This window comes from Ursus americanus, chromosome 31 (genome assembly GCF_024610735.1).
Source record: "Ursus americanus isolate L20-20 chromosome 31, mUrsAme1.1.p, whole genome shotgun sequence".
Taxonomy (NCBI): Eukaryota; Metazoa; Chordata; class Mammalia; order Carnivora; family Ursidae; genus Ursus; species Ursus americanus.
Window position 1 is genome coordinate 8805553 of NC_142157.1, and position 22774 is coordinate 8828326.

At 40.0% G+C, this 22774-nt stretch overlaps 1 protein-coding gene across 5 annotated transcripts in view; it reads left to right on the forward strand.

Moving 5' to 3' along the window:
* Positions 1–22774, forward strand: part of ZNF438 (zinc finger protein 438) — a 172311-nt gene that overhangs the window by 7455 nt on the left and 142082 nt on the right. For 2 of the 5 annotated variants that reach the window (XM_087857568.1, XM_045786438.2), the window contains exon 2: positions 2767–2833. The exons of 2 other annotated variants lie outside the window; for them this stretch is intronic. The gene's annotated coding sequence lies outside the window, so the exon portion shown is untranslated. Of the gene's footprint in view, positions 1–184; positions 2834–22774 lie in introns of those variants that run through there. One more of the 5 variants, XM_087857569.1, reaches the window with a different exon arrangement.

The window sequence follows — 22774 nt, forward strand, 5'->3', positions numbered from 1 at the left end:
TTTTTTTAAGATTTTATTTATTTATTCGACAGAGAGAGACAGCCAGCGAGAGAGGGAACACAAGCAGGGGGAGTGGGAGAGGAAGAAGCAGGCTCATAGCAGAGGAGCCTGATGTGGGGCTCGATCCCGTAACGCCGGGATCACGGCCTGAGCCGAAGGCAGACGCTTTAACCACTGTGCCACCCAGGCGCCCCCATTGCCATTTTTTATGTCACATTTGAGGCTGTTTCTCTTACTTTCAAAAAGAATATCTACTCAAATATTTGATGAGTTATCATTTTGTTTGAAGATTATTTGATGATATTCAATTCTTGATGTGAGTTTCAGTAATTGGAAGGAGAATTTTAATACCCAGAAGTGAGATTGCTGGGGCATATGGCAGTTTTAATTTTTTTTTTTTTTTTTTTTTTTTTGCGGGATCTCCACACTGTTTTCCACAGTGGCTGCATCAGTTTACATTGCCAGCAATAGTGCACAAGGGTTCCCTTTCCTTTTCTCCACAGCCTTACCAACATTTGTTACCTCTTGTCTTTTTGATGATAGCCATCCTAACAGGTGTGAGGTGGTATCTCATTGTGGTTTTGCTTTGCATTTCTCTAATGATGAGTGATATCGAGCACGTTTTCATGTTTCTGTTGGCCATCTGTACGGCTTCTTCGGAAAAATGCTTATTCCGTTCCTCTGCTATTTTAAAAATCAGATTGTTCGTTTTAATGAAGTGTAGTTGACACACAATGTTGAATTCGTTTCAGGTGTACAAACATAGTGATTCCTCAACTCTGTACATTGTGCTGTGCTCACAGAAAGTGTCACCATACAAAGCTATTGCAGTATCTTGACTATACATTCCTCATGCTGTCCCTTTCATTCCTGGGACTTCCTCATCTCATAACTGGAAGCCTGTACCTTCCATTCCCCTTCACCCATTTTACCTATCCCCCCCACCTCCTGCCCCTGTGGCAAACGCCAGTTCTGTATTTTTAGGTCTGTAATTGGAAGTTTTAATGTTTCCTATAATACATCCACTGGCTGGCTGTGGACAATTGATAGTATGAAATTGTGGGTCTGGAATTGAGAAGGGAAGGAAAAAGACCTTTCTTAGTACATTTGTATATTGGGCATGAAGGATTAGAATTATATTTAAAAGGTGAAGATTTTCAACTTTTCATACAACTGAATTAGCATAACAAACTATTTTTCTTACCTCCATGAAGAAAAATGCGATATCCAAATTACCATAATATTTATAGTATTATTGAGGGGAGAGACCACCATTAAGTGTAACTGAAACAGCTGGATTTCATACTTGCTAAACAAGGAAGAGCAATCTTGCAGAATATAATCCTTGAAACAGGCAGAGATGTACTTAGATAGGGTTTTGAAGAAGCATGGAGTTTTAGGATTGGCTTACTTTCAGTGACACAATTTAGGGATTGGCCAACTTTAAACTTGGAGTTTAGGGACTGGCTGGCGTTGAGGAGCAAGGCAGTTGCCGATCGCCTGACTTACTCAGCTGAGTGCTTAAGTGGAAATGTTGGCTAGAGTTTAAGGATTGATAGATTGGGGCATATTTAAAACCGGTTCTGTGGTTACTTGTTCCCAGCTTGGAATAGAGCCAAAGAATAATCTTTTCCTTTCTTGAAGCTGGGGAATAGGTACTTTTATTTTCCATTGACATTTATGTCAAACATGTATATTAGCAGTTGCGCTAATATACACTTTTGATTTTGCTTTTCTTCTGAAACTTGTAAGAAAAGAAATGAGTGCAGTGAATATCATTTGTTTTCTATCTGCCAGTCACAAGATTATATGTTATTTGGGACCCAGGCTGCTTCAAGGATTATAGTTATATATAGTTAAAAAGGTAATATGTTGGGGCACCTGGGTGGCACAGTGGTTAAGCGTCTGCCTTCGGCTCAGGGCGTGATCCCGGTGTTGTGGGATTGAGCCCCACATCAGGCTCCTCCTTCTTCCTCTCCCACTCCCCCTGCTTGTGTTCCCTCTCTCGCTGGCTGTCTCTATCTCTGTCAAATAAATAAATAAAATCTTTTAAAAAAAAAGGTAATATGTTATTTATGGAAATACTTTAATGTTTTAAACACTATGGTGAAAGCTGTTACTTTTATGTCTATTTTTCTCTCTTGTGGGAGTGTGTCGTATCATATGCCTGCCAAAAGTAGTCTTGATGGATGCTGAATTATAGATCTAAAAGTTTGTTGTTTTTGCTGTTGTTAGAGATACATCTAGAAGTGATGACTTTTTGAAAGTTAATTAACAGTTATCAGTATTTTAGAAGGTTAATGATTATAGTGTATGTCTTTTATATAAGGTAGGCTGAGTTATTTTAGTATCTGTGAATCATTTTACCACACATATCATAGTACCATTTTTATAAAGTATTTTGGTTTAATTTTTATTTTGTAATATTTTTATTCAGAATGAAATAAAGAGCTATTTATGACTGTTTACTGGAACTCTGACAAAAAGTAGATATTTTTCTAAATTGATCTCACACAGTAACATTTTAGTTTTTAAAATGTTTTCCTTTAAGATGCTAAAATAAATTCAGAGGGTATTCTTTATATTAGAAGTTAGAGAAGGCAAAATGAGTTTTCGATGTACTTTCTTTGTTGTATTGAAGTTTTATTAAAAATACCCTGTGTACTGTATTTACATATGAAATAAGCTCATAATATTTAAAAAAAGAATGGGTAATGGGTATTGTCATGTTTACGTGCAGCCCCTGTTTCCTTCCTTTACCTACAGCTCGTGCCATACCTCTCTGCCTTCCAGACGAATATTATCCAGTGATAAAGCGACATTTATGATTTGGGTAAAGCATTTTTATGTGAAAGCTCTTTGAAAATGTGAAGCCTAATTCTTGTATTTATTTATAGTCCAAATTTCTGACCTGCTATGATAGTTAACCTTAAGAGCTTAATCACAACCCAGTACTAAAATTAATATATTGTTTATGAACTGCTATTGTTTAATTACTAAATGATACTCAAACATTCTTATCTTCAACATTTAAATTTTACAAATTTATACTAAATAGGTACTTAAATTTTCTAGAAAAAAGATGTCTTCGATGCCTGAATATGGTTACTGGGATTATTTATGTGATATTATTTATGTGTATGAAATAATGGATTTGAAATGTGGTTTTTCTCTTTGCATATGCAGTAAATAGTTGGACTTTTGTTGCCTAGTGATATGATCAAAAAAAGAGTCCTAAGTTAAATGATCTTCTGTAGTAAAATGGAAAAGGCAAGGGTTATCTGCTAATACAATGGCTATAAAATGGTATCTCATAGTTTTATTTTGCATTTCTTTGATTACCAGTGAGGCTAAGTTTCTCTTCATTCACTTGTTAGCCATATAGATTTCACCTTTAGTTGTCAGATTTAGCAAATAAAAATACAGGACAACCTGTTAAATTTGAATATGAGATTAACAGCAAATAAATTTTGAGTATAAGTATATACCCTTGCATTAGTTGGGACATACTTATACTAAATTTTCTTATTGCTTATCTTTAATTCAAATTTAATGAGGCATTCTGTATTTTGTCTTTACCTTCTGTAAACTGTCTGCTGCTGTCTCTTACCAAATTTTAAATTGCATTTCCTGTCTTCTTTTTGTTATCTTAAAGAGTTCTTGGCATACACTGGGTATTAAATGCTTTTTTTTTTTTTTTTTGAAGTTGCAAACATATTTTTCCAGTCTTCTGCCTGTCTGTTAACTTTATAATGTTTTTTGTTGAATAACAAGTCCTTAATTTTGGTGGAGTCAGTTCTTTCAGTTCCATCAGAATTTTCCCATATTGTTTGTACTTTTGAGATCTGAAGAAATCTTTTTATCAGTCAAGGTCACAAATATATCATCTTACTTTCTATTTCATTAGCTTCATAGTTTTACCTTTCACATTCAGATCTTTAATACATTTGGTGTTTGTTTTAAGGGAAGAGTATTAGGAAATGAAGTTAGAGAGGTACTGGAGGGAGCAGGTTGCGTGGAGATTGTAGGCCGTTGTGGGGACTTTAGTTTTTATGCTCAGTGAAAGAGGAAGCCAGTGGAGGTTTTGAACAGCGGCCGCCACGGTCTGAAATCTGAAGTACACTTTTAAAAAATTTTTCTGATGACTCTTGGGAATAGGTTGTGTGAGGTATGACAGAGACTGTTGTTAATTCTTCTCCAGTATCTAGGATATCCTTTTCTCTGTTCGTTTCTGAATCTGTCTTAGGGACTGTACTTTCCAGTTTCCCCTGACTATAGGAGATGTCTATCTGATTAGGTTTGGGCCAGTTAAATGTGAGCAAAAGTGGTATGTGCAATTTCTGGGTTATCTTCCTAACGATGAGGAGCTAGTCCTGTTCTTCTCCCTATGCCATGCACCCCCCCCCCTCCAACTGACTAGAAAGCAGCAACAGCTGGAATGGCAACAGGGGCCTTGAATCCAGAGGTAGACATCCTGTGGTGAGAATGGCAGAGCCATCCCCATCAGCCTAGGTGCCCAGATGACCTTGTGGAACAGAACCAACTACTACTCACCGTCCTCCCCTAAGCACCAGCCTATCTCTGTACTGTTTCTAGGAAGAGAAGAAGCTTTCTTGTTTGAGCCACTGTATTTGTTATCATTTTATCACAGCAGCTTTCCCCATACCCAGTTTAATGCCAAAATTGGTACCTGAAGTGGGATGTTGCCATGATAAATAGCTAAAATGCATGGCCCTGGCTGAGTGGTTGGCCAGCGGACAGTAGGCACCGTGTTATAGGCTGGAAAACGGGTGACCCTTGTTATGCTATGGCAGAACACTTGGGGAAGCTGTCACCTCTGATAACTTGGAAGGGCATGGATGTGTCTGCCCAGTTTGTACGTCCAGGGCAGTGGTTAGAAAGACTGCTACTGTGAGACGTCTCACACTAGTTGACTAGCTGCTTTAGCAAGGAACTCCAAGAGGGTGTCAAGTAAGAGAACAATTAGCTAGTTTGCACTTCGAGTTGGGAGGGGGTATAAATTTGCTAATGAAGTTCTGTACACCCCTGGCCTATGCTTCACATTGATGGAAAGGACAGTAATACGGGGTATTGCAGGGTTGGAAAAAATAGTTTCTTTCTCCCAAACAACAAGAGGTTAGATTCATTTTTAGGAACCTTCGTCAGATTTTCTTGGCCAGAGAAAAGTGGAAGCCAGGCTAGGCAAGGATCATAGTAAGGATTTATCTTCCCACCTGAACCAGTCACTTAAGCTAGGTAAAGCTCCAGTTACAAATCCAGTCTCAGTTCCCTAGGACAACAAAGGTTTATTTCTTACTTCTGACATGTCTATGGCTCCGTTCCACCATCTTCTACCACTCCAAGCCAAAGGAATAGGCTTTCTGGGGACATTGCTGTTCTGTTTCAGAGGAAGAGAGACATGGCAGACCCAGCTGCTTGGAAGCGGCATGTGTTACTTTTGTTCATATTTTATTGGCCAGACCTAATGGAGTGGCTGAGCCTGAAATCATTCAGGCAGAAAGAACATTTTAAGTCACATGGGTTGCCCCGATGTGAATGGGGTGTGGTGATGGTATAATCATCCTGCCGCGTGAATCAGATGCTCTCAAGTTAGCTAACCTTAAATTGAGAGAGAGGGATGCATCTGCCTCGGAGGTCAGCTAATAATAGGAGGACAGAATTGACAAGCTTAGCATCTACCATCAGACTAAATTTTGAGTTGTGGCTACTTTCATGTGGCACTGGCTGAAGACAAAGAGACCTATGGAGGTTTTGAGAGGATTGTGTTGCCAAAGATACCACAAGTTTCGCTTGGCAAAGCCTGTGATGATTTGACGTTGTTTGACAACTAAAGCAATCTTTGACCCCCAAACATGTACCCCCAGGAAATAGGCTATTAGCTCTTTCCTGCCTCTTTGGAGCACATACTCTCCTATGTTCACTTCCTATATTTCCAGCAAGGATAACAGAAGAAAGTATCTTCCAGAGACAAAGCCAGGCTGTAGCAGACAGATGGACAAGCGAGTCTGTCCCCTCCTTACAGGCCCCCCTGCCTCCCACAGCTGGCCCAGCACAGAACCTAAGTTTAACCAAGGAACTTGCTTCCCGGGTAGAGTGGAGACTCTTTGCCATTCCTGTCCAGCAGTATTTCATCATTGGTGAGAATAGTATTTGCCATTCTTCTCAGAATGGAAGACTTAATCGCATTCATCTTAATTGTATTCCATTGTATATTGGGTGTAAGGGTAGTGGTAGAGAGCAAAGTTACTTGTCTGTTCGTTTGTAGGTCACTGGACGGGGGACAGAGACACATTCGTATCTGTTGAAGAGGTTGTGTATCACCCAGAGATCTTAGTGATTTTTTTTCACTTGAAGTTTTTCGTTTATATATTCATTCTGTGAAAGTTTATCTTTCAAATTGTCTAACAAAGAGTTTAGAAATAAACTCCTTTTTTTGAACATCATTCCTGTTTTGATTTCCTTTTTATTTCATATGCGTAACATATTCTTGTAAAAATTTTGTGTCCTGATATTTTCATGTGCTGTCCTTTTTCTTTCTTGCTGTAGAGTTCTTACACTTGTACGGTTATTGTTATTATATAACATTTGGTTTTTCCCATTCTTGTATTGCTGTTGGCTGCTACGGACTAAGTTGTGTCCCCCCAATTCATGTGTTGAAGCCTTAATCCCCCGTGTGACTATATTTGGAGATAAAGCTTAAGGGTGATCCAGTAGAGCCAGTAGAACCGGTGTCCTTACAAGAAGAGGAAGAGACAGCAGAGCTCTCGGCCATGTGAGGATACACTGAGAAAGCAGCTGTCTGCCACTCACGAGGAGGGTTTTCACCAGAACCAGATGACACAGGCACCTTGATCTCGGACTTCCAGCCTCCAGACTGTGAGAAAAATGAATTTTGTTCTTTAAGCCACCCACTCACGGTATTTTATTATGGAAGCCCAAGCTAAGACAGCCCAGATTTTTAACTGCTACACCACATGCAAGGGGCTTTTCTCAGATCAAGGTCCATAGCAAAGGAAACTGCAAAGAAGAGTCCGAAAGAGGAGAATATCAAGAAAGAGTAATGTTACTGAAGCCAAGAGGCAAGCTTTTTTAAAATTGAGAATGTCAGTATTAAATTGACAGGTCTAATAAATTCTGAATGAATTTTCAGTTAAGAAGTTGTTTGTATTTTGGAGAGAGTTTTGTGTTTGTACAAAATCCAGATTGCGGAGGTTGAGTAGTGAATTGGGGGTGCTGGTGGCAGTGGTGGAAATAATGAGTTTAAACTCTTTTTCAAGACACTTGGTTGTGATTGGGAAGGCGCAACTAGGACAGTGGCAAGAGAGAATCACATCTGGGGGAGTGAGTATATCAGGTTCTTTTGTTCATTTGTTTTATAATGGGAGAGCTTTAAGCATTTATGTACAGTGGGGGGAAGGTCAGAAAGAAGTGGAAGATTTGGAAGAGGAAGGCAGATAAATGATGGCATCAGATCCCTTAGGAGGTGGGGTGGCTTGAGTTGTGGAGCCCTGGTTGAAGGTTATCTTTGGGAGGGCTGAGGGACATCCTTCTTCCACTGTCTCAGGAAGGAGGTAGGAGTGTGGTTGTTAGGCAGGAGGGGTGCAGGAAACTGAGGGAGTCTGACCTAATAACCTCTCTCTTGGTTCTGTGGAGGTAATGTCACTTGCTGAGTAGAGGGAAGAATAGGAAGCTTGAAGAAAGTGATCGAAGTTTGGAATTGATTCTGTGAAATGTGAGACAGGGAGTTGATTGGGAGCCCACAAAGAGAATGATGGGCAGCAGCAAGCAAGGGCCCTGTTGAGATGGGAGACCATGCATTTGCAGAGTCTCTGGTCCACTTGGTGGACTTGGGGCTTTTATAGGAGCAATCTCTAAGTCTGGGTGTGGGAGTGGGGAAGATTGGTATAGGGGAAGGACAAGCCAGCAAGAAAGCTACGTTTTGGCAAGGGAGTGGCCAAAGCTGGATGATCAGATCCTAGGCTTATAGTGGAGATGAAGTGGAGCTTGGAGCGTGGCTCATGGATCAGGAAAAGAATAGAGAGGGCATGGGGAAAAACTGGAATCTGAAACATATTAAGATCAAGTATGATTTATTTGTTCGTTTATTCATTCAATAAATATTGAGCATATCGTCCAAACACTGCTCTCTGTGGTGTGGCTACTTAGATCAAAGCAAAGTCCCTGCCCTGCTAGAGCTTACTTCTAGACGGGAGGTAGTAAACATATGTATGAAAATGTTAAAAAGAACAATGAAGGGTAAGGGGATAGAGAGTGATGCAGATGCTATTTTAGATAATGTGAACAAGAAGAGACTCTTGGAAGAGATGACCGCTGAGCAGAGACTGGAATGTAGTTAGGACACACCAATGGGAACAGCATCCCAGGGTATGCAGACAGCATGGCGGAGCCCTGGCCCGGAGCTCGTGTGAGGAGTGGCCTGGTAACTGGGGAGTGATAGTGAGGAGGAGAGTGGTAAAAAAAAAAAAAAGGCTGTGATACTTCAGGGCTGCAGGAGGATCTGGGATTTTATTCAAGTGTCCTGGGAAAGCCATTGGAAGGTTTGAATCAGAGAAGTGACGTGATCTGTTTTACTTTTCTGAAGGCTCAGGTTGGCTGTTCTGTGGAGCCTTGATTGGCAAAGGCAGGTAAGGAGTTGAGAGAGCTGGAAGGGTGAGATTGTAGCCTGTTAGTAGCATATTGGAGTTTCAGATTTCAGCAGTTGAATGCTTCTGGGTGAAGGATCCCATTGCTGCTCTTTAAAGCAGACACACCCACTCCACAATAGGCATTATTTTCAGTGGGTAAAGGTCTGACCCCAACCCTTGGCTTCTGCCGCACCCTTTCCTGTTTTTGACTCTGCCCCTCACCAGCTTCATTATTCATTCTCCCATTTTGTCCTCGCCGGTCTTTCAGATGTGATGCGCGCTATTGTCTGCCGAGTCAAGACTTCCTCTAGATTTAGGTTTACAGACCTTTTCATCACTCTGATTTTAGTCTTCGGAAAACCTCCCTGCAAGCCCACGATGTAAGACAGGTGAAAGTAGGGGAAATGGAAGCCGGCACTACCATGTTCTGCCCACTTAGCACTGTTCTCTGAGTCCCTGAAGCAAAGCCCAAGCCTCCCGGTTCACGGTGTGGAAGAGCCCCGCACTGATCTGTAGCTCCTACTCTCTTGTAGCACACCATCCTCGGGATCACCTCGGGTCACCCCCTCCAGGCTCAGCCTGTGCCGCCGTAATTTGCAGGCACCTCGCCGGCCAGGCGGCAGTAGGCACAGCCTGCGTTTACAAAGTGGTGTGTTGAGGACACTCAGAACTATGAGGTAGGCATGGTACATCTTCCCCAGCGTTCGTTTTACTAGCTGTTACTTAATTTACCGAATTTGCCCAGCAAAAGTGAATGTAGTTCTAATTATAAACCGTGAGATCTTTCTCAACAAATTCTTTTATTGACTCTAATTAAAAATGCTAACTTTTTTTTTAAAGTAAGAAAATAGGTATATTATAGTTTAGAATAGACCAAGAAATGTAAAGTTTGTGTGGGCCAGTTAGTGCCGTGCCTTCGGTCTCCTGGGGATATTTAGTCCCTCTGCTTTTCATTAAGGGTAGTTTGATAGACCGGGTTAGAACTGCCTTTTTAGGTGGTTGGATTTGTAATTCTGTATTTTTGTTTTTATGTTTAATGGAGCTATCCTAACATTTTTATTCACATGGGTTAGGAACTGGCTATGATATAGACTTGAGCCTTCAGGCTTTTCTGGCTAAAGGTAGAGAAGTAGGAGTATTTTCCTCCTTTACTCAGGTTTCATTTTGACAGATGTCATTAAACATGGCTGCATTATAAAAAGGATTTATAAGAGCCAAGTGATGGCCTAGTAAGGTCAATACTTAAAACAAGGTCATCCTGGGCCACAAAATAAGTTTGACACTTTAGATTTTTTTTTTTAAATAGGATATCCCTTGCATTAAAATCTATAATGTTTCTTCTTGAGAGTTGATGGTGAATTTTTAAGCATTAAGATAAATTTCTTTGTTTGGACGGTTTGCCTTTAGGAAATTGATTTAGCACTAGGGATTTTGTATAACACTGCCAAATTATAAGGTTAATGAAGGACTTGGTCAAGTTCACTGATGCATCCTGAGCACAGCACCTGCCACATAACACTTAATAACTATTTTTTGAGTGAATGAATGAATCATCTTTGATATACTGTGGAAATAATACTGTCTGGTTATCAATACAAGCAGCATCAGGGTTGAATGAGGGTGCCTTCCTGGGTGTGCTGTCAACAGTGTTGCCATGAATATATGGCCTCTTTAAATTAATAAAAATAGGGGCAGAGCTGTAAGGTTTTTTTTTTTTTTTTTGAGTCTGCCAGTTGTCCAGTTTATTTAATCATATAAAATGCCGATTCTACCAGCAAAATGGGGATAGTGACACAGACTTTGTTTATTGAGTGTAAGTAGTTGCCCTAAGTTTAGATGAGGTATATAGAGTGGGAGAAAATACATACATGCAAATCAGTTATCTGACAATGGACTTTTATCCAGAACAACACAATTAAAAAATGGCAAAGGACCTGAATGGACATTTCTCCAAAGAAGACTTATAAGTTGTAAATCAGCTCATGAAAAGATGCTCGATATCATTAGTCATGGGGTATGCAAGTCAAAAATCACAAAAGATAACGCTTCATACCAACTATTTGGTTATAATCAAAGATAGATAATAGCAAGTGTTGGTAAGAATGTGGTGCAATTGGAACGAACATTCATACATTGCTGGTGTGAGAAAAGGAGGCAGCCACTTTGGAAAACAGCCTAGCAGTTCTTTAAAAGGTTAAAACGTAGAGTTACCATATGTTACCCAGCAATTCCACTCCTAGGTCCATACCCAAGAGAACTCAAAACACACATCCACATTAAACATACAATGTTCATAGCAGCATTAGTCCAGATAGTTAACACATAGAAGCAACCCAAACGTCTATCAGCTGTTGAGGGTAAGCAGAATGTGGCATATCATTCACACGATCCAGTGGAATATTATTTAGCATGAAAAAGGAATGAAGTACTGACACGTGCTACAACATGGACGAACCGCAAAACACGCTAAGAAGTCAGACACACAAATTGCCCTATGTGGTATGATTCCATTTATAGGAAATGTCTAGAATAGGCCAGTCTGTTGGGACAGAAAGTAGATTAGTGGCCAGGAAGGGCTGGAGAAGGGAGGTGGGGAATGACTGCTAATCATCATTTTTAGGATGATGAAAATGGTCTAAAAAATTCTTTGCGGTGATGGATTTACAGCTCTGTGAACATACCAAAACCAGTGAGTCATCTGCTATGAAAGGGTTAATAGCGTATCATGTGAGCTATATCTCAAAGCTATTAAAAAAAGAATAAATGAGGTAATGTGCGGGAATATACTTCGAGCTACTTGAGAAGATATTATTGTAGTTTGACTGTGAGGCCTTTAAATAGTAGCAGGATGACTTAGATATTTTCCCTTGCTTGCAGGTCTGTGATTTTTATGCCGTGACTCAACTTTATAAGGCTATAACTCAGCAATATAAAATATTGAAAACGTTGAAACATTACATGAGAACCGCTTGGCTTACTGTTTTTAGTTAATAGGATTTTCGGAATCTGTTAATTAGCAATAAGTAGAATGTCATTAAGGAATTAGATTTTTGAATCATAAAATTTTAGAACTGGAAGAAACTTTAGAAGTCATGTATTCTAGGCCCCCCCATTTTGTTTTATAAGTGAGAGAAATGAGTCCCATAGGGTAACTAAGGTTAACTAAGATGTCTTAGGTCACGGCGTAGTGTAAATTCTAGAACCGAGTGGGTGTTCTTTCTCTTGACTACCATTGGTTTTGGTGCTGTGATGGTATTAGCACTAATAATACTAATAGCAGCTATTTAAATGTTTCCTGTACTTTATTTATATTTTCTTGGTTACACAGATTCCGAAGTTGATTCATATAACCTGGTGTTAGTTTCCCATTGTTCTGTAACAAATTAAGAGAAACTTCATGGCTTGAAAACGACACATTTATTTTCCTACAGTTCTGGAGGTCAGAAGCCCAAAATGAGTGTTACTGAGTGTTGGCAGGACTGCATTCCTTTCTGGGGGTTTTAGGGGAGATCAGTTTTCTTGTCTTTTCCAGCTTCTAGAGGCTGCCCACATTCTGTGGCTTGTGGCCCTCCTTCCATCTACAGAGCCAGCGGTGGTGGGTCAGGTCTCAGAAGCAGTCTTTCTGGTTCTGGCTCTTATGCGTCTCTCTTTTCCCTTTAAGACCCTTGTGGTTCCTGTGGGTCCACCTGGGTATTCCAGAATAGTCTCCTTATTTTAAGGTCAGTTGATTAGCAACCTTAATTCCTGGTTGCCATGTAACATAACATATTCACAGATTCCTGGGATTAGGATGTGGGTATTCTTCAAGGGGATTTATGTACCTGCTGTGCTTACCACAGTCTGTTAAGTAAAGAGATTTAGGATCAGAGAGGTTAAGTAAGTCATTCAAAGTTGCCACATTAGCAAATGAAAAAGCCAGTATTTTAACCCGTGACTATTATTTAGCATATCTTTCACCATAACATGGTCTTTTCCTAAATGCTGTTTCCTCCTGGTCTGGCAAAGTAAATAGGACCCCGAACCATGTTCAGATAGTAAATAGCTCTTTCTTACTAAAGTAAAATCACATTTACTTTAATAATATTAAGAAATAGATTATATTAATATGGAACAATTAAAAGCATGGTAGAGGAGTATATTTACTGATATGGAAACATGTTTATGACTCATCAAGAGTTTCAGTTCATTAACCCCCTCCCCCCACTCTTCTCTATTCATTAGTTCCCTTCTGTCATCAGTTCTTCCTGACCCAGACCTAGCTGCCCTAATTCAAATTGCTCTCCTGCAGATTCCCTTATTCTTTGCACCTTTTTGATCTCTCCCATCTGGCAAAGCCAGGGGACTGGAGGAGCCCAACTACCTGCCTGTTGGTTTCACTTGAGTGATGTATGCAGCAGCCTCATTTGCTGGCAGCCTTCCCATGTATCTCTGTTCTCTTACACCCACAGCACACCTCCTCCATTCTTTCTAACCTTACCCCGACTGGTGTCACTTGCCATCTTAGCGGTTTTCCATGGAGTGGACCACTGTTGAGTGTTGCTTCCTTTCAGGAACACTCTTTTCTTGGCCTTTGATCCACCACTGTTTCCTGCCCCGCCTTTTCCCATTCTGGCTGACCCCTTTCAGTCTTCTGTGTTGGTTCTTCCATTTTGACATGACTGTGGGAAGAGGAGCTCCTCAAGGTTTCTTCTTTTTCTCACCTTGTACTTTGCATTTTATTTATTTATTTTATTTATTTATTTTTTATAATAATATTTTTTATTATATTATGTTAGTCACCATACATTACATCCCTGGTTTTTGATGTAAAGTTCGATGATTCATTAGTTGTGTATAACACCCAGTGCACCATGCAATACGTGCCCTGCTTACTACCCATCACCAGCCTATCCCATTCCCCCAACCCCCTCCCCTCTGAAGCCCGCAGTTTGTTTCTCAGAGTCCATAGTCTCTCATGCTTCATTCCTCCTTCTGATTACCCCACTTTCTTTATCCCTTTCTTCTCCTACCGATCTTCCTAGTTCTTATGTTCCATAGATGAGATAATTGTCTTTCTCTGCTTGACTTATTTCACTTAGCATTATCTCCTCCAGTGCCGTCCATGTTGCAGCAAATGTTGAGAAATCGTTCTTTTTGATAGCTGAGTAATATTCCATTATATATATGGACCACATCTTCTTAATCCAGTCATCTGTTGAAGGGCATCTTGACTCCTTCCACGATTTAGCTATTGTGGACAATGCCGCTATGAACATTGGGGTGCATATGGCCCTTCTCTTCACTACGTCTGTATCTTTGGGGTAAATACCCAGTAGTGCAATGGCTGGATCATAGGGTAGCTCAATTTTTAACTTTTTAAGGGACCGCCACCCTGTTTTCCAGAGTGGCTGTACTAACTTGCATTCCCACCAACAATGTAGGAGGGATCCCCTTTCTCCACATCCTCTCCAACAATTGTTTCTTGCCTTGTCAATTTTTGCCATTCTAACTGGCGTAAGGTGGTATCTTAGTGTGGTTTTGATTTGAATTTCCCTGATGGCTAATGATTTTGAACATTTTTTCATGTGTCTGTTAGCCATTTGTATGTCTTCATTGGAAAAGTGTCTGTTCATATCTTCTGCCCATTTTATGATTTGTTTATTTGTTTCTCGTGTATTGAGTTTGAGAACTTCTTTGTAGATCTTGGATACTAGTCTTTTATCTGTACTTTGCATTTTAAATATGATCTCCCATATCTATTTCTCTAGCATAGGTTTTTCTCAGCCTGAGCACCTAGTGGCATTTTATTTATTTATTTTTAAAGATTTTATTTATTTATGTGACAGAGAGACAGCCAGCGAGAGAGGGAACAGAAGCAGGGGAGGGGGAGAGGAAGAAGCAGGCTCCCAGCGGAGGAGCCCGATGTGGGACTCGATCCCGCAACGCCGGGACCACGCCCTGAGCCTAAGGCAGATGCTTAAGGACTGCGCTACCCAGGCGCCCCACCTAGTGGCATTTTAGATGGGGTAAATTTTTGTCGGGGGGGGGGGGTGCTGTCTTGTGCACCTTAGGCTATATAGCAGCAACATCTCTGGCCTCCACCCACTAGATGCCAGTAGAACCCCCCCCCGTCCCACAAGTGGTAACCAACAATGTGTCACACATTGCCGAGTGTCTCCTGGGGGACAGAATCACTCCCAGGTGAGAACCATTTATCTAACCTGAAGCTCTCATCTGAGGATCTAAGCATAATACCTTTCTGGCAGCTCCACTTGAATGTCTCCTAGGCATCTCATATTTAACATGACCAAAGTGGTTATTTCTTTCTGGTACACTCTTCCTCCTGCTTTCCTTATTTCATTTATGGCCTTGCAGGCCATTGGAAATACTTGGCTTTTTTTCTGAGTGAATTAAGGAACTATCAGAGGGCTTGGGGCTAGGAAATGATAGTCAGATCACTGTTGAGAAGAGACTATGAATTATAAGGTTGAAGCAGGAAGATTTGCTAAGAAACTGCTGTGGTGATCCAGGTAGAAAGACGGTATAGTAGCTTGGACCAGCGTGGTAATAGAGGAGATGGTAAGAAGTGGTATTTTTGGATTAAGTCTTCAATACAGATATCCCTGGGAGGAAGGGTGCATTGTATTATCATGAGACTAGTATCTTAGTGTGATTTGTTTATCGGGTATTTGCTGAAAACTTGCAGGAAACAGGTTTTGGTGGATCAGAGTTGAGAAGAGTGTAGCCAAAGCCCAGAACTTGTGGGGATGTTACTTGAATGGCGTCAGGCCAGAATGGGCAGTAAGGTGAGAGTCCCCACAGGAGGAGTAAGGAGGACATCCAGGAAAGCCGGGTACACTTCACAGTCTTCCCTGGGGCAGACCCTATCACTGTGAAACAAGTATCTATGGCAGTGTAGATAGAACAAATGGAAGTCAGAAGATTTGCTTTGACTAGATATTGGAAGCAGTCATCTTGGGCTATAAGCTAAAGTGAGGTGGCCATTGGCGTTTGGGATGTACGTTTTTGTCATACAAGATTGCCTTATATGTAGTGGAACACTTAGGATCTCTAGTTCCTCACTGATAGCAATGTGTGCTCCCTCATTGTGACATCTAGAATGTGCCCTTCCCCCTCCAATTTCCAAACTCCTATAGGAGTCAGATGTGTTCAACTGCAAACCGCTTGACCAAGCCCCCTTTCTAATTTAAAATTGCCTGCCATAACCTCAAGTCAGAAGGCTATGGCATGCCAAGCCCTCAAAGAAAATGCAAATTGTTTCTAGTTTTGGGGACTTAGAAAGTATAGGAGTGAAATGTTGCCAGCAGTACTTCAAACTTAGCACTGGTGTTTATTGCTGATGCATCCGTTAAGTGTTTTAAGTATAAGTGTCCTTATATGTGCCTTAAAATATTAATTCTTATTTCTTTCATAGAGGGTGTGGATGTTTCAGGGCCCTCTCTAAACATAGTGTGTAGGACACCTGCTCCAGCTGTTCTCTTCCCAGCATTGTTAGGTAAGGGAATTTGAATTAAAAGGAATGAAGAGTTTGTATACAAAGGAATTCCCTAGCTGTATTTTGGCAAAGGAAATGGAAATAGGATAGAAAGAGGGAGATTAATGGCTATATGTGAATGTTTGTGTACATCATGTCTTTATCAGGTCTAGCTGGTATCAAGAGCTAAATATTTTTGAAATCACACTTTAGAAAACTCAGTAGAAAATAGAATGTAGGGGCGCCCGGGTGGCTCAGTTGGTTAAGCATCTGGCTCTTGATTTCGGCTCAGGTCATGGTCTCAGGGTCCTGAGGTCTAGCCCCACGTCAGGCTCTGCGCTCAGTGGGAAGTCTGCTTCTTTCTCTCCCTGTCTTCCTCTGTCCCGCCTCTCCCATGCTTGTGTGTGCGCACGCGCTCTCTCTCAAATAAATAAATCTTAAAAAAAGAAAATAAAATGTAATATATATCAGATTTGTGATAACTCAGTACGATATGATAACTCAGTATTAGGACAATGAAAAACACCAAAGAATCGGTCAACAGTGTGAATATATAACATTTAAACTTATTCACAATGGAAAAATCATATAAGAGACTGGGGGAAATGCTCGCATCAAGTGTGACTAAGGGTTAATATCTAATACCTGAAGGGTTCTCTTAAACTTAATGAGGAAAAAAAATATCAAGACTTAGTACATAAACAGACAGAGAATTTTAACAGATGAGTAATACAATTGGTAATAAAAATGTAGGAATACGTTCATTATCACAGGTAATCAAAGAAATGCATTTTAAATCTACCTTGAGTCACCCTTTCTATTCTCTTAAAAGTACTGGAAATTAAGATCACTCCCAGTTCTGGTGAGGTTTTAATGAAGTGAGTGCCGTTCATGTTTAGTTGTTTCTTGTGCTATACTCTCCGCCACTGCCTTTCTCTGAACGTGTGTGATTTTAGGTTCTTCTGCCTTGTCCATATTGCATTTACCCCTCCTCTTCCTCCTGACCTCCTGTTGACTTCTCATCCTTTGAGAGCAGCAGTCTGATGGGAGAGACATCCCACCCCACTTACCCTGCTGGTGAGCCATCCTTGATTTGCATTCAGCCCTAGACTGAGGTGCTGGGTATATGCGTCAACCCCTGCCCCTTGAGTAGGGGTTCTTGAGGTTAGGGGAGGTCAGCTGTCTCAGGGCCTGGCACACAGCAGTTGTTCAATAAATGTTGAACTAAATTAATGAAATTTGATGAATATTTTAATGAACTACAGGTATGTCAAGATGATAAAATAATGTGGTCCCTGAAGGTGTAATTATGAGTGTAATTTATGACAGAATTTTATAACTGAATACAAAATGGTATGTTTAGTGTGATTTAACCACATTTGAAAAGTAATATGCAAAAAATGAAATGTTAATGATTTTAAATTACGGATAATAATTTTCTTTATTACATAAAGATAACTTTTTAATCTTTATGATAAAATATATAATTTTTAAAGTCAACTGACAGACTTACCTCCCCCTCTCCTCATCAAAGGCTAAACTCTTCTTCTTGTCCAATTATCTGGTTTAACTATCAGGAAGAAGAGTAGACCTACCCAGATTGTGGGCTCACAAGGGTAGCTGCATTTATGTGACTGTGAATTAAGTCTCCAAGCATATTTAAATTTTTACTATGCTTGGATGTATCTAGCTTGGGAGCTATTTTCCTTTTTCATTTTATTTTCTTAATGATTCGATCTTATAAAAATATGGTACTTAGTATTTTGTAGCTTATAAAGGCATTCACGTTATCGGTGAAAAGTTCTACAGCTTTTGATGATGTCAGATAGAAATGGTAATTGACTTCTTTTACATTTTTTGAGTATCTACCATCTGTCAGTGACTGAGATACAGAGTGCCTTCAGGGAAGTCCTTGTCTGGCAGGGAAGATAGGCAGCCATGATCACGTGATGAACATATGGCTGGGGTGCAGGGGGAGGGGGAAGCAGTTATTTACCAAGAAAATTGGCAAGATAATATGACTTTTTTTTTTTTTTTCCCAGTGAGTTGATTCTTGAGCAGGACTTTAGAAGATGAGCAAGATTTTTGCCAAAAGGAGAAAAAAAGGAAAGCATGAACAGAAAGGGGGAGGTGTAGAAGTACACAGTGTGTGCAGAAGCCCCTGAAAGACTTGAGAGAGGGATATGACATGATCATATTTGTATTTTGGAAAGAAAACTGAGGTCAGTATGGAGGATGATTGTTACGAGGAGACACAAGAGGAGTGGTTCTGTCTTTTCATTTTTATTTTTGCATGCTTTCTCATATGTAAGCATCCCTAGATTTTGATTGCAACATAGGTAAAACAAGTTTTATATTATGCACAGTGCTGGTCAGCCAACCATATGGCCTTTCTCAAATTCATAGCTGTACAACAGAGTGTCTCTTATGAACTTCTGGATGAGAACCAGTGGATTAGAGGAAAGAGATCAACTAAGAGGTCATTGCAATGTTCCAGACAAGAGGTGACAGCTTGAATCAGGGCAGTAACAGAAACGGATGGGAAGGAATATATATGAGACGTTTTCCTGTGTAGACTCAGCGGACTTGATGTGAGGGGGTAGGGAGAAAAAGGAATTAAAGATTAGGGTTTCTCAGATTTTAATATGTATGTGACTTGCCTGGGGATTTTGTTAAAAGATAAATTCTAATTCAGCAGGTCTGGGGTGGGGCACAATCTTGTGTTTCTAAAAAGATTCCAGGTGATGAACAACAAGCACTGTTGGTCCCTGGACCAATCTTTAAGTAACAAAGGTCTATGGGCCAATTTTTAAGTAACAAGGGTGAGAGAACTTGAGCGTCAGGTTGTAGTATCCAGATGGTAATGTCATTATCTGAAATGGGGAAAACAGGAGAAAAGAAACTTTGGAGTGAAGTCCTTATGGGACATTCAGGTATAAAATTATAGATGCCTGGAAATTTGGATTTTTAACACGAGACAAATCAGGCCTGGAGATACAAATTTGGGAATTAGCATTTCATCAATTGTAGTAAAAGCCATAAGAATGAATGATATTACCTTAGCATAGTACCCTCTAGTTCCATCCATGTTGTTGCAAATGGCAAGATTTCATTCTTTTCGATGGCTGAGTAATATTCCAGTGTGTGTGTGTGTGTGTGTGTGTGTGTGTGTGTGTGTGTGTGTATCACATCTTCTTTATTCATTCATCTGTTGATGGACATAAATAAGTCAGTCAGAAAAAGACAGATACCATATGATTTCACTCGTATGTGGAATTTAAGAAACAAAACAGGTGACCATAGGGGAAGGGAAGGAAAAATAAAATAAGCTGAAAACAGAGAGGGAGGCAAATCATAAGAGACTCTTAACTGTAGGAAATAAACTGAGGGTTGCTGGAGGGGAGATGGGTGGGGAGATGGGGTAACTGGGTGACGAACATTAAGAAGAGCACGTGAAGTAATGAGCACTGGGTGTTGTATGCACCAGATGAATCACGAAACTAATAATACAGTATATGATAATTAAATTGAATAAAATAAAAAAAAATTAAAAACCAAAACAAATAGAATGGATGACATTATGTACAAGAAAGAGTTACAGATAACATTAGAATGTATACTTCCATTTGCTAGAATTTTAATGCTCAATTTAAGTTACTTTATAAACCAGCGATGGGGAAGAAATTGGATAGGTAGCCTCCTCTCTATGAGCAATGTGTAGGTATAAATTCAGATGTGGAGAAATCTTTGGAAAACTGCTTTATCTCATGGTAGTGACCATAGATCAGGTTAAATATTCCATGGGTCAGGTTACAAACAAATTGAAGTACCTTGTTATGTAAATTCATTCATACAAACAAATATGTATTAAACATGTTCAAAATGCCAGCTACTCATCTGTGCTCTAGGTTTAAAATAGTAGCACATAAGATGTATCCCCCAAATACGGCGATTGCAACAGAGGCTAAGTGATTACAGTACAGTGGGAGAAATGCTGGTGAGAAGCAGGGGCCTGTGACTCAGTGTGGGGAGGAGGAACTGTCTTCTTGAGGAAGTATCATTTAAGCTGAGACAAAAGGCTGAGGGAGGTGACCTAGAAGAGGTCAGAGAGAGCATGACAGCAGGGACTACAAGGGAAAAAGACCCTGCAGGCTGAAAGAGGGCAGTGTGGCCAACCCAGAGAGCGTGCAGTGTGGAGAGTAACAATGAGGTTGGAGAGGTGAACAGAGTCCATGGCTAGGCCCCCTCTCCTGGGACTTGGTAGAGGGTGAAGGGAGAAAGTGATGTATTTTCCAAAGGAAAAAGTATTATTATGTCTGGGTGTAGTTCAAACAATAGTCTTGTGTGTTTGATTTTATTAGAGTTTTATGGACTGGCCCAGTAAGGGAATGACCCACGTAACATTGTTTCTATAGGAAGAATGTTTTGGGCTTCAAAAACTGTCTTAAAATTTAACTTCCAATTTTGTTTTTCACCATTTGGGGACTGCTTGGATAGGCATACAGTTCTAGTGCTTTTTGTTATTTGTGCTCAAATTGTACTTTCTGTACTGTTTATCGACGTGGCTACGGTGTTGATTTTCCACTCCTTGATATGAATCAAAGGTATTCCACAGATGTAGTTGAAATGTCTTCTTTTCTTGAACAGATTCAGAAAATGTATGGAAATAAAAATAGAAATCTTTTTATACATTGTTTGATTTTCAGAGTGTTCGTTCTTTCAAGTTAAGGGTTCCCTCTGTAAACTATATTGTGGTATAGTGTTATATACCAAGAAAGTTTGAAAAATGAAATTGACATGAAAATTGTTACAAACAGAAAGTAGAAGATATTGGTATGATTTCACTGTTGAATTCAAATGGAATGCAGAAGGTAAACAATACAAGGATAAAATGCCTAACTTTTGAAAATACTTTAATAATCTTGAGCTTATCACCATCATCTTCTTCATGACTATTGTTATCAGTAGAAATACTAGATATTTTAAAGTAGGAAAGAGCTGTTAAGGCAGTCCCTTTATAAAATAGATCTATGTGAGCTTCATTTTGTTTAATAAATGAAACTTTAGTCTGAAACTCCCTCAAATTCCCATGTCTCGAATAGGCAAAGTTAATTTCACTTGCACCCATCTCAGCAAAAATGTCTTTCTGTATCAGAATGTTTTGAGGTGGCAAGTAATGGAAGACCCAACTGAAACTGAAAATAATAGGTAAATTTTATGATCTCATAAAACTAGAAATTTGGAAGAAAGATGGTTTTATAGTTGGTTCATGTAGCAGCTAACTGCTGTCATTAGGCTCTTAGGATCTATCTTTCCATTCTAACATCCTGGATGAGTTAGCTTTTGTCCTCGGGCTTGTCCCCTCTTGGTCTGAAGATGGCAGGCAGCTTTAGCTCTAAGATTTATATCCTCATATCCAGGCACCCAAGACTGTAAGAAAGGAAGGTGTTTCTGGTATAGCAGCGGTTCAGCTGCTATAATAAAATACTATAGACTGAGTGGCTTAAACAACAAACATTTATTTTGCACAGTTCTGGAGTCTGGGAAGTCCAAGATTAAGTTGCCTGAAGATTCTTGGTGAGGGCCTCTTTCTGGCTTGAGGACAACCACTTTTTGCTGTTTCCTCACATGGCAGAGAGCTTTCTAGTCTCTTTCTCATTTTGTAAGAACACTAATACCATGTTGGGGGCTCCACCCTCATGACCTAATGTAACCTTAATTACCTCCCAAAGGCCCCACCTCCAAATACCATCCCACTGGGGATTAGGGCTTCAACCTGTGTTTTGTGGGGTGGGGAGCACAAAAATTCAGGCCATAGCATTTCTTTGATGTCTTTTTGTAGAGTGAAAAAAGCTTTCCCCAAAGCCTCTTAGCAGACTTCACTACCTGAATGTACATCATATAACCCATTTCTAAACCAGTCCATGGCAAGGAATATGGAAGTCCTGTGATGGGCTTAGACTAGTCAAAATTTGTGGCCCTCCAATCCTCCCAGAGAAGAACTAAATTAGGATTCTGTTTTCCAGGAAGACAGTGGACTGGGAAGGCAACCACTGGTGCCTGCCATACCTCCCAAGGCCAGTTCCTCTGAATCATTTTCTTACTTTTGGGAGACTTTTTTCTGTTAATTTTTTTTAAATCACCTCTTCTTGTTCTCTTCAGGCTATATTGAAAGAAGAGTCTACATGTGCTCTCTCTTCTTCTAGTGTATTCCTTAAATCTTCTGTAATCTGGATTCTGCTCCTCCTACTAATAACCTTTCCCTTCTGTCATCATCAGTGTCCACCTGATTGCCTGGTTCTTAGCCACTATTACCAGTAATGTTTGGCAAGACCAGTGGTTCTGCAGGCTTAGCATACACCAGAATCATCTGGACAATGATTAAAAATACAGATTGCTGGGCTCCATCCCTAGAGTTTCTGATTCAGTAAGTCTGAGCTGGGGCTTGTAGATTGGAGCTTATTTTTTTGGTATTATTTATTTTACTAACTACTACCTTCTTCCTGAATTTCAAAACTCAAAATTACCTCTCAAACCTGCACTTCTTGTTCTTCCTGTATTCTGTTTTATTGATGAATACTAGTGTCCTTTTTCTCAAGTAGGAAACTGGAACCCACCCTGGTTTTTTATTCTT